Source organism: Benincasa hispida, chromosome 4 (assembly GCF_027475165.1).
Source record: "Benincasa hispida cultivar pf3 chromosome 4, pf3_genome.v1.1, whole genome shotgun sequence".
Lineage (NCBI taxonomy): Eukaryota > Viridiplantae > Streptophyta > Magnoliopsida > Cucurbitales > Cucurbitaceae > Benincasa > Benincasa hispida.
In genome coordinates, this window is record NC_143481.1 from 68,033,577 (window position 1) to 68,044,597 (window position 11,021).

The following is an 11,021-nucleotide window of genomic DNA, read 5'->3' on the forward strand; positions in this document are numbered from 1 at the left end:
TAGAATTACTAGAGTTTGATGTTATCTTAGGTATGGATTTCCTAAGTAAACACTATGCCACTATAGATTGTTTTAAAAGAGAAATAGTGTTTAGAAAACCAGGTGAAAAAGAGATAACCTTGGTAGGAAGTAAAAGAATACTTCTAGGAAGTTTAATATTAGCAGTGAAGGCTAGGAAACTACTAAGTAAGGGATGCGAAGCCTATTTAGCCTATGTAGTAGTTTCACAGGATAAGAAACTGAGACCTGAGGATGTACCTGTGGTACAAGAATTCTCAGATGTGTTCCCTGAAGAGTTACCAGGCTTACCACCTGACAGGAAAATAGAATTTACTATTGAGTTAGTTCCGAGTACAATCCCAAGCACCATATAGGATGGCACCAACGGAACTGAAGGAATTAAAAGTTCAGTTACAGGAACTTGTGTATAAGGGGTACATTAGACCCAGTATGTCGCCTTGAGGAGTGCTAGTCTTGTTTGTTAAGAAGAAAGACGGTACTCTTAGATTATGCATAGATTATAGACAGTTGAATAAGGTGACCATTAAGAATAAGTACACATTGCCTCGTATAGATGATCTCTTCGATCAGTTAAAGGGAGCCACAGTGTTCTCTAAGATAGATTTGAGATCAGGTTATCACCAGTTGAAGTTGAAAGACACAAATGTTCCAAAGACTGCATTCAGAACTAGGTATGGACATTATGAGTTCCTAGTAATGCCATTTGGATTGACAAATTCTCCTGCGGTATTTATGGATTTGATTAATAGGATATTTCATCTTTATCTGGATCAGTTTGTGATAGTTTTCATAGACGATATACTAGTATATTCTAGTAGTACAGAGAAGTACAAAGAACATCTGAGGATGGTGTTACAGATACTAAGGAAAAAGAAGTTATATGCCAAATTTAGTAAGTGTGATTTTTGGTTAAACCAAGACGTATTCCTTGGGCATATAGTTTCAGCTGATGGAGTTAGCATTGATTCCCAAAAGATAGAAGCAATAATAAACTGGGAACGACCCCTGAATGTAACAGAAGTACGCAGTTTTCTGGGTTTAACAGGTTATTATAGGAGATTCGTGGAAGGCTTTTCTAAGATAGTTCTGCCGTTGACAAAATTGACCAGAAAAGATGCGAAGTTTGAGTGGTCGCCAGAATGCGAGCACAGTTTTTCAGGTGTTGAAACAGAGGTTAGTGTCAGCACCAGTATTAACTCTACCTACTCCAGGTAAAGAGTTTGAGGTCTATTGTGATGCATCCCGACAAGGGTTAGGATGTGTGCTAATGCAGGAAGGAAAAGTAGTAGCTTATGCTTCTCGATAGTTAAAGAAGCACAAATGTAACTACCCTACACATGATTTGGAGTTAGCAGCAGTTTTGTTAGCTCTAAAGTTGTGGAGACATTACCTGTTTGGTGAGCGATGTCACATATTTACAGATCATAAGAGTCTGAAGTATATCTGTGATCAGAAGGAACTAAACTTGAGACAAAGAAGATGGCTCGAGTTGATCAAAGATTATGATTGCACAATTGATTATCACCCAGGTAAAGCAAATGTGGTAGCTGATGCCTTAAGTCGAAAAAACAGATCAGCTAGAGCTAGTATCAATTCAATGAAAGGTACACTGATTAATGAGTTATATAATGCTAGGGCAGTATTATCAGTCGGTCAAACAGGAGGGTTACTAGCTTCATTTCAAGTGCGTCCTACTCTCGTAGAAGATATTCTATGTGAGCAATTAAAGGATTCCGATCTTCAGAAGTTAGCTGAAGAAGTAGGTAAAGGAGTGAGGATGGACTACCAATTAAGAACGAACAAAGTGCTATTAAAGGAAGGTAGGGTATGCGTACCTAAGAATTTAGCACATAAACAAGCTATTCTGGAGGAGACACATAGTTCAGCCTATGCTATGAATCTGAGCAGTACGAAAATGTACAGAACATTAAAGAGATCGTACTGATGGCCTGGTATGAAAAGAGAAATAGCGAAGTATGTTGACAGGTGTCTAATATGTCAACAAGTTAAACCAGACAGACAAAGGCCAGCAGGATTACTTAATCCACTCCCAGTACCAGAGTGGAAGTGGGAGTATATTACGATGGATTTCCTGTTTGGATTACCTAAGACACCCACGAGCTATGATGGCATATGGGTAATTGTGGATAGATTGACAAAAACAGCTAAGTTTTTACCTGTTAAAGTTACTTTTATCCTAGACCAATTAGCTAAGCTGTATATGGATCGAGTTGTAAGTTATTTTGGAGCTCCAGTTTCAATTGTATCAGATCAAGACTCCAGATTTACACCGAAGTTTGGGCCTAGTTTGCAGAAAGCTATGGAAACCAAGTTATATTTTAGTACCGCTTTTCATTCACAGATGGATGGTCAGTTAGAGCGGACAATCCAGACATTAGAGGATATGCTGAGAGCATGTATATTGCAATTCAAAGGCAGTTGGGATACGCATCTGTCGTTAATCGAATTTGCGTATAACAACAGTTACCATTCGAATATCGGAATGGCACTGTATGAGGCACTATACGGAAGACCATGTAGGACTCGGATATGCTGGAATGAAGTCGGTGAAAGGAAATTACTAGGTCCAGAACTTGTGCAACAGACATCAGATAACGTTAAGATTATAAGAGATGATCTTAAGATGGCTCGAGATAGGCAGAAGAGTTATGCCGATAAGCGGAGGAGAATTGGAGTTTGAAGTTGGTGATAAAGTATTTCTGAAGTTATCTCCGTGGAAAGGAATACTCAGGTTTGGTAGAAAAGGGAAATTAAGCCCGAGATATATTAGACCTTACAAGATAATAGAAAGAGTTGGCCCAATGGCATATCGATTGAATTTACCTCCAGAATTATCTCGTATTCATGATGTTTTTCATGTGGCAATGCTTAGAAAGTATGTGTCAGATCCTACCTATGTGTTGCCTGAGCAATCGGTACAGTTGAGAGATAATTTCTCTTATGAGGAGGAACTAGTAGAAATCCTTGACAGAAAGGAACATGTCTTAAGGAATAAGACAATCCCATTGGTAAAGGTACTATGGCGAAATCATAGCATGGAAGAAGCAAAGTGGGAAGCCAAAGAGCAAATCAGAAACCAGTATCCGTAGTTATTTAATTGACGAACTTGTAGCGAAATTTCAAGGACGAAATTTTCATAAGGGGGAGTAAATGTGAACCCCGAATCCTAATTTCTCTACTTGAGTACATTCCCTACTAAGACTAGTGTGGTGAGTAGGTTGATATGGAAATTAGTGTGTAATGGTAGAGAAAAGAGTTGAGATTTGAAGAAAAGAGGAAATTTGGAAGCTTAACTTTTGGGGAAAAATTTGGAAATTTGGCTAAGTATAGAATTTTATGTGTTGATGCATTGGAAGGGTTGTTGGTGATGGCATGCGGCTGAAGGAGGAAAAATGGAGGTGACGCGTTGGAAAATGGAGGTGACGTGTTGGAAGGCACAAGGGTAGGCAAGGCATGCGTTGGAAGGCAGCCCATGCGTCAAACGGTCAATGTACAGCGCCCTTGCCCAATGCGTCGAGCGGCCAGCCAAGCACGCCCATGCGTCAAGCGGCCAGCCTATGTAGCACGCCCATGCGTCGAGCAGCCAGCCTATGTAGCACGCCCATGCGTTGAGCAGCCAACCTATGCAGCACGCCTATGCGTCAGTGGCCAGCACCATGCACCCATACCAAGCAAGTTGCGATGCTACCTAGTGAGCCATGCGTCGAGGATGGGCGGTCACCCTATGCGTTAGTGATGGCTAGCTCTTGCAATGGCTAAGTTGGATTGAAATGGTAGTAAGTGGCTTGCTATGCGTTGATTTTAGGCTATGCGTTGTTTGTGGATTATACGTTGAACATCCAAGAGTTGGACGCATATAAAGGATGAGATCACCTAAAGGACATCATCAAACCATGTGTCTTCTTGGGAGGAAGCCTTAAGCCTTAATAATTTGAGGTAGTTTCATCTGAGGACATGCAATTTGAGACTTATGCGTTGGCTACATAGGAGGAAGACACTTAGATTACGTTGATCAAAAAGATGTGTTGGTAGTGTGAGGAGGAAATACTTGGACATGCAGCCAAGTAGGAGGTATCGACTTTAGAGAAGGTTTGGATGCCTATAAATAGGGACAAAAGACTTCATTTTTCAGATCACAACTCAAAAAATACATTTAAGAAGAGTGGAAAAGTTGAGAAAACCTTGCGTTGAGAGCAAAATCCATGTGTTGGTCATAGAATTTCAAAGAGGACGCATTGGACAGTGAAGTCTAGAAAGCAGCATCAATTTGGGACGAGGAGTTCTCCCAATTTACTCGTGCGTTTGGAGTGATTCTAAAGCCACCTGAAATCTATAGAAGTCTAGTTTTCAGAGTAGGGCTGCCGGAGGAAAAGCTCGAAGGGATCGGGCTGGAAACTGAGAAGATGACAGAAGGGTCAGGCTGTCGGATAAGCTTGGGCCAGTCTTGAAGATTTTGAGATTCCGGCCAAACCACGAGAATTTCTGAGCTCAAATTTTAGGGTAAGCTTCATGAGACATTTTAGAATATGTTTGTAGAAGGAAGTGTCTCAAAATAAGGTTTAGAACTATGAGTAATCTGAGATGTAAGTTGAATCTGGATTCTAGGGCTGAAAAAGGGAGCCCGAGGTAGAAAATGAACTACTAGAGTGAAAAGTTCCTAAGCAATCGAGGTGAGTGACTAAAACGTTTGACTAAAACATTTGATTAAAAGTTTTTATTTACAATGTTTTACAGAACGCATGTTTTAAAGAAGATTATTCTCATGCCAGCTAGTTTTACAAAGTGATTTCCAAGCAAACCATGATTTATGTTTTAAACGCATGCATGTGTGGGAAGTTTGTTGAAAAGCTATTTATATGTGTTAAATATACCCAACATGTGTTAGTACCTTTAAAGCTATATTTTTATATGTGTTATACTTTACATGCTTTAAAGAGAGAAAGTCATTTATGACTAGTTTTACTTAAAACGTGATACCGAAGGATGTTTGAGAAGGTATCTGCCCAACTAGATACTGAAGGACATTTGAGAAGGTATGTATTGGTACTGAAGGACGTTTGAGAAGGTACCAAACCAACCAGATACTGAAGGACATTTGAGAAGGTATCCTAGTAGCTCGATACTGAAGGACATTTGAGAAGGTATCTGAGTAGAAGTACCTATGGTATGACAGTACTTAGCATGGCCACGTGCACGTAGGTAATTAGAGTCAGAGATTGAGCAAAAAGGTTCTCTCTTGACTAGTAGTTGGTATTGGGATTAGTTTTACCCACAGTGGGGTTACTGTTTTATGATTAAAACAGCTTTATATGTTTTATGCTGGGAAAGTGTTTATACTATAGTACAAGTACTGTAGAAGCTTATATTTCAGTTAAACTCTTTATTGAGATTTTTGCATGAGAATCGATTATCTTTCTTAAGTCACTCACTGGGTGCAAGCTCACCCCGTTTTCAAATTTTTTCTTTCCCCCCCACAGGTAGGGATCAAATCCTTAGAAGATAGCTTTGCATTTGCTCTGCCACTAAAGGATAAAGATATTTGTAACCCGTCAGTTTAGGTGGTTACTGTAAATATTGTACACATGTTATGTTTCTGTTGTTCATATAGGGATTAGGGTTTTTGGGCTTTGAGACTTATGAATCTAGTGTTGTAATGACTCTAAATACATTATGTTTCTGAAGTAATAAATTTTTGGCCTAAAGATATTTCGTTGTGTATAAGTTATATTTTGGTATCAGAGTTATTCCGCAAGAGTTATTAGGCAGTAAGTGTCAACCAAAGGGTTGATAACTGCTGCAGTCATACCCTTTCTGAGGCTACGAGGGTGGTCTGGGGCGGGGTGTGACAATTCTCTTGGCAAAGACCGGTTTGTGGGAACCGTCTTTTGAAAGAGCAAGGAATAGCAAAGAGAAGAATCATAGAGAAACTTTTTTCTGTAAAAATTTGAGAGAGAAAGATTGTGAGGAAGAAGATGAATTAAAGAGAGATTCAGAGAGATCTCATCCCTCTATCTCTCTTCTTAGAAACGTGAAGTTGAAAGTTAATAAAAATTAACTTCCCATTTAATTAAAATAAATAATTTATTTAATTAATTATTAATTACAACCATTAATAATGAAATTAAATTAATTTACAAAGTTAAATATCTTATATTTAATTTATTAAATATTTGAATCTTATTCAAATATTTATCTGTCTCATAACCTATAGTTTTAATATGATCTCATTCATATTAAATTTTAACCTATAGTTTTAATATGAATCAGACTCAAATCAATTATTTGAATCATATCCAAATAATAAATCTCCTTTTATTTTAAAGTTTAATTTTTGAATCTCATTCAAAATTAACTTTATATTATATTGTACAGATACATTATATTGATTGTATCATATACAATTAACATTGTTCCCTTATTTAATTTGAACAATTTAAATTCTTTCAAAACTTTTGGTTCTTATTTACTCGTTGTGAGCTAGCGGGGGAACATAATGGAGCTACATGTTAGAAGTTTCAATGATTCGACATTAACCAATTAAACTCTTTAATTATATTAATGAACATTCATTAACTGTGAGTCAAGACCTACAGCTGCATTCTTTGCACTATATAATATTTTTGTGCCCTTGGATTTAACTATTACAATACGTCAATCCTTCCAAGCAGTTCAGAATTACAACTAGGTCAAATTATCATTGTACCCCTATAATTACCTCTTACTCCTTAAGTACTACTAATCTCTTTAATGAATAATCTATTTATGCTCCTACCATAAACCAAGTCCCTCTCGGGTTACAGAAAAGGTGGGTACCCTTTGTTCAAGACCCGAAATCAACACTTAAGGAAACTACTCCTCTACTTACCCTAAAGGCATGAAACGACTTAAGCCACTCTCATCCATACAAATTAAAGGACTGCCCTAATAGACAAGAGTCCATAACTCACTCAGGATTGAGATCGAGATACATGGTTATCCTATAAAATATCAATCTCTTCAATCAATGGTGTTACAAAAAGAGATTAAATATTTCATGGTCCAATCTTATACAAACTAGGTATAGAATACCTCCACTTGCATGTCTCCACATGAACGATTTGGATCACATTGTTTGTAACACTTTACAACAATTGTAACACTTACAAAGTGGGTTGTATCCATAGTGTTACTAAAATAAGATACCCAACCTTATCCATATACTATAGACCCTTTAGGTTATTACTTGAACATGATCCATATGTATATCCACTACATACTGTTCAAGTCTTATAAAATAACCTTGGATTTTTCTTAATGGATAATTTCATATATAAAATAATCAACCATCATTTTGAATAACTTACTAACTATGAGGCTTTAGGACATACATCCAAACAATAATTCCCTTGAGGGGAGTTAATGTGAGTGTGGTGAGGGGAGTTAACTCCCCTTTCTCGTTATGCAAAAGTGGTTATCTACATTTTGAGATTGAATTTTTTTTCTCTGTACAACACTCTAAAAACTCTCTCAATCTCTCATCACTCTAATATCACAGAGAAAGTGTTTCTCTACAAAGATCTTTCCTTAATCTTCCAAAAGTTGGTTCCCACAAACCAAATCCTTGCCGGAGAATAGTGGGGAAGATTAAGCAATGGTGTCTAGTTTGTGATTGCAGATATTACGCTATTTGAAGAATTGGATAAGTTTTGAAGAAGTAGTCTTCAAAGGTAATCCTCTTTTCTTTGAAATTATTCTCTGTGTAAAAGCATGCTTAGATTAGATGTTTAATCTTCTCTATATTTTCTGTAAATTCAAAACATAAATTAAAGGCATAGGCGATCAATCGCTTCCACAAGAGATTTGTGTTGGGGTTTGTGCCCTAAAGCCTAGTGTCATGTAGTTTATAAACAACTTTGTACGAACACCTGTGATGTATGAGATAAATGATATTTACTTCACTACTTGACTTTGCACATTTAGATGTTTTTTTATTTTACCACAAACCAATAAACTTAATATCCCCGGTTGTCTTTATGTAACTTAAGCATGTATGTAGTACCATACAAGTGGATTATGTCTTAAGTGACAACAAAAATAGTCTGTAGTATATGGATATAGGAGGGAATCCTTATCCTGGTAACACTACGGATGCGGCCCGCTTTGTAGAATTGTTACAAATGTTGTGACTTGTCACAGATGGTCTGATCCTGATCATTCGTGTAGTGGACATGTGAGCGGGGCGTCCTATACAAAGAGTTTGTATAAGACTAGACCTCGAAGTGTTAATGTCTTGTCATATAACACCGTTCATGACTGAGACTTCACTTCACTAGGATGACCATAGGTAACATGACCTCAATCCTGAGTGAGTTGGGAACTCCTGCCATTGAGGGCGGTCTTTTGATTTGTATGGGCGCGATGGCCAGAATGCCGACTGAAACCTACCATTTTGGGGATTCGTCTGATTTGGGAGCTAGGAACTCAGCTTCACAAGATGGAGTTCACTCCTTCCCCAAAGTAGGGGTAAGTAGATAGATTACTCTCTTAAGGCTGATCCTGGGGCTTGAACGATGTGGCGCCATGCACCTTCTCATGGCCCGAAAGGTGTTCACACATAGTAAAACTATGTTGTATTGTTCATTAGAGGGATCAGTGGTACTTAAGGAGAAAGATGTAATTACAAGGGAAAAACAGTAAATTGGCCTGCTGTAATTACGAGCATCTGTGAAGGGTCATCATACTGATGATTGGTTATATCCAATGGACATAGAAATATATCTATGGCAAGAAGAGTTCAATTGTCGGTCTTTAGTAGAAAGCCTGGCAGTTAACGGATGGTGGATATCGTGACTAAAGAGTTTAGTCAGCTATTCACGTACCATTGGAGCTTCGAGCCATAGGTTCATAAGATCTCCTTGGTAGCTTGGATACAAGTTGAGAATCAGTTTTTGGGTCAGTTTGAAATGTTCAAATTGACAAGAGGGAGTTTGATTATATATGATATAATTAACTTTATGTATGAAATACATTAATTTAAAGGAAATTGGATATATATATGATTTATATCTAGTAGAGAAAAATATTATAATTAATATATGATATTAATTTATATGTTATGAATATGATAAGAGCATATTCATTGAATAGTTATAAAGGAAATGAGACGGCGTCTCTTTTGTTCAAAATAACAGATGAGTGCATTATAAATAGCTAACGGTGTGCAAGAGTCATATGTGCGGACATTGTGTTAAAGAGAGTGTCATCGTTTAGAAAATCAGTGTCTATACGATAGTGACTGCACGATCGCTTACATATACGATATTGTTAAGCGATCGCTTACCGATTACACCTTCGCGCACTATTAACTAAACGATCGTTTAGCTCCCGATATTTACCAAACGATTGTATAGACGATCGCTTAGTTTTTCCTACGCAATCGTTTGGACGATCGGTCACCCTTTTCCTACACGATCGTTTATTCGATCGCGTACCTTTTCTTACATGATCATTTAGACGATCGCTTACTTTTTCCTATACGATCGTATACTTCACCTAAACGATCAAGCATCTTATCTATGTGATGGACGACCTCATCTCCCACTTGCTTGATCGTCGTGTACGATCTCTCTTCCTCCTTCCCTTTACCAAATCTGATTAAAGCCCACACTTTGGATTCTCACTCCAAGAATACTGAGGGGTTCTGAGTGGTGGTGTCTTCTCTGTTTCCTTCTGTCCGAGTGGTGATTGTTCGAGGTAGACGGTTGGGCTTTAGGCTCGCTGTGAAGAATAAATCTTCATCTGGTATGATCTCTTAATCTTTTTAGTATTATGAATACATATTAATATGTTTTGAATGTATATGTGGTAATTCTGTCACAATGAATTGGAAAGATCTGCTTCCGCTCGTAGGTACTCTTGAATTAGAGTTCCTTCAATTTGATCCCTTCATAGAAGAAATACTAAAGCTCTGAAGACTGAAGCTTCCAAGATCCAAAGACTAAAGATTCTCAAGTTCTAAAGATTGAAGCGCTCAAGTTCTAAAAAATTGAAGATGGAAACTACTAGAAATTTCAAAGATTAGAAGACTTCAAAAAATTGACTGTATCTTCACAACCTACAAGTTGAAGGTTCAATCTCTCCTCAAAATCAAGAAAAACTCACAAGTTGATCAACAAACCAGAGGCTGATTCAAGTAGATCAACAAGTTAGAGGTTGTTCTAAGGAGATCAACAAGCCAAAGGACAATCCAAGCCGATCAACAAGCCAGAGGTTGATCCAAACTAATCAACAAGTCCAAAGGTTGAGTCTTCAAGAAGATCATCAAGCTCAAAGACCAATAATCCAAGAAAATAAAAAAGTTTAAGGATTAAAGTTTAAACATTATATGAAAAGAATCAAAGGATAAAAATTAAAAACGATAACACTTATATTACAAATTAACAAAATTAAATTCATTTTCACCAATTAAATTTCTTGTCAAAATCTTGTCAAACAGAGAGTATTTTAACTAGATTGTGTTACGTGACAATGGTGTTTCTATGCCTTTGCTTGTGGAATCAACTGGCAGGGTCCATATAGTGAGTATGGTGGGCACTAATGGTAGATAGTGGCATTGTCCTCTCCCCAAGTGTTGAGATTATCTTAAAAATACTTCACAGAAGGTTGGATAGATGTTGAATTGAATTCTCCATATTTCAGTTTGAGTCAAAATTATAATTGCAGGATAGGCATTATCACATTTCCAACAAATTTAAACATGTTTGAATCCTTATTTTCTGGTTATAATATTTTTAGTTCACATATATCACTCAGAATTTATTTTCACCAGTTATATAAAATTGCTTTCTTTATACAAATATTTGCTCAATTTGAGAATTTTGTTATATCCATTTCTCAAAATATTTTTCAGTTATTATTTGTTGATAGTGTGTACTTTTTGTTAGAACACCAATCAACTTAAAAGCTTAAGTTAATTAGTTATGATAAATTTAATTTTACCA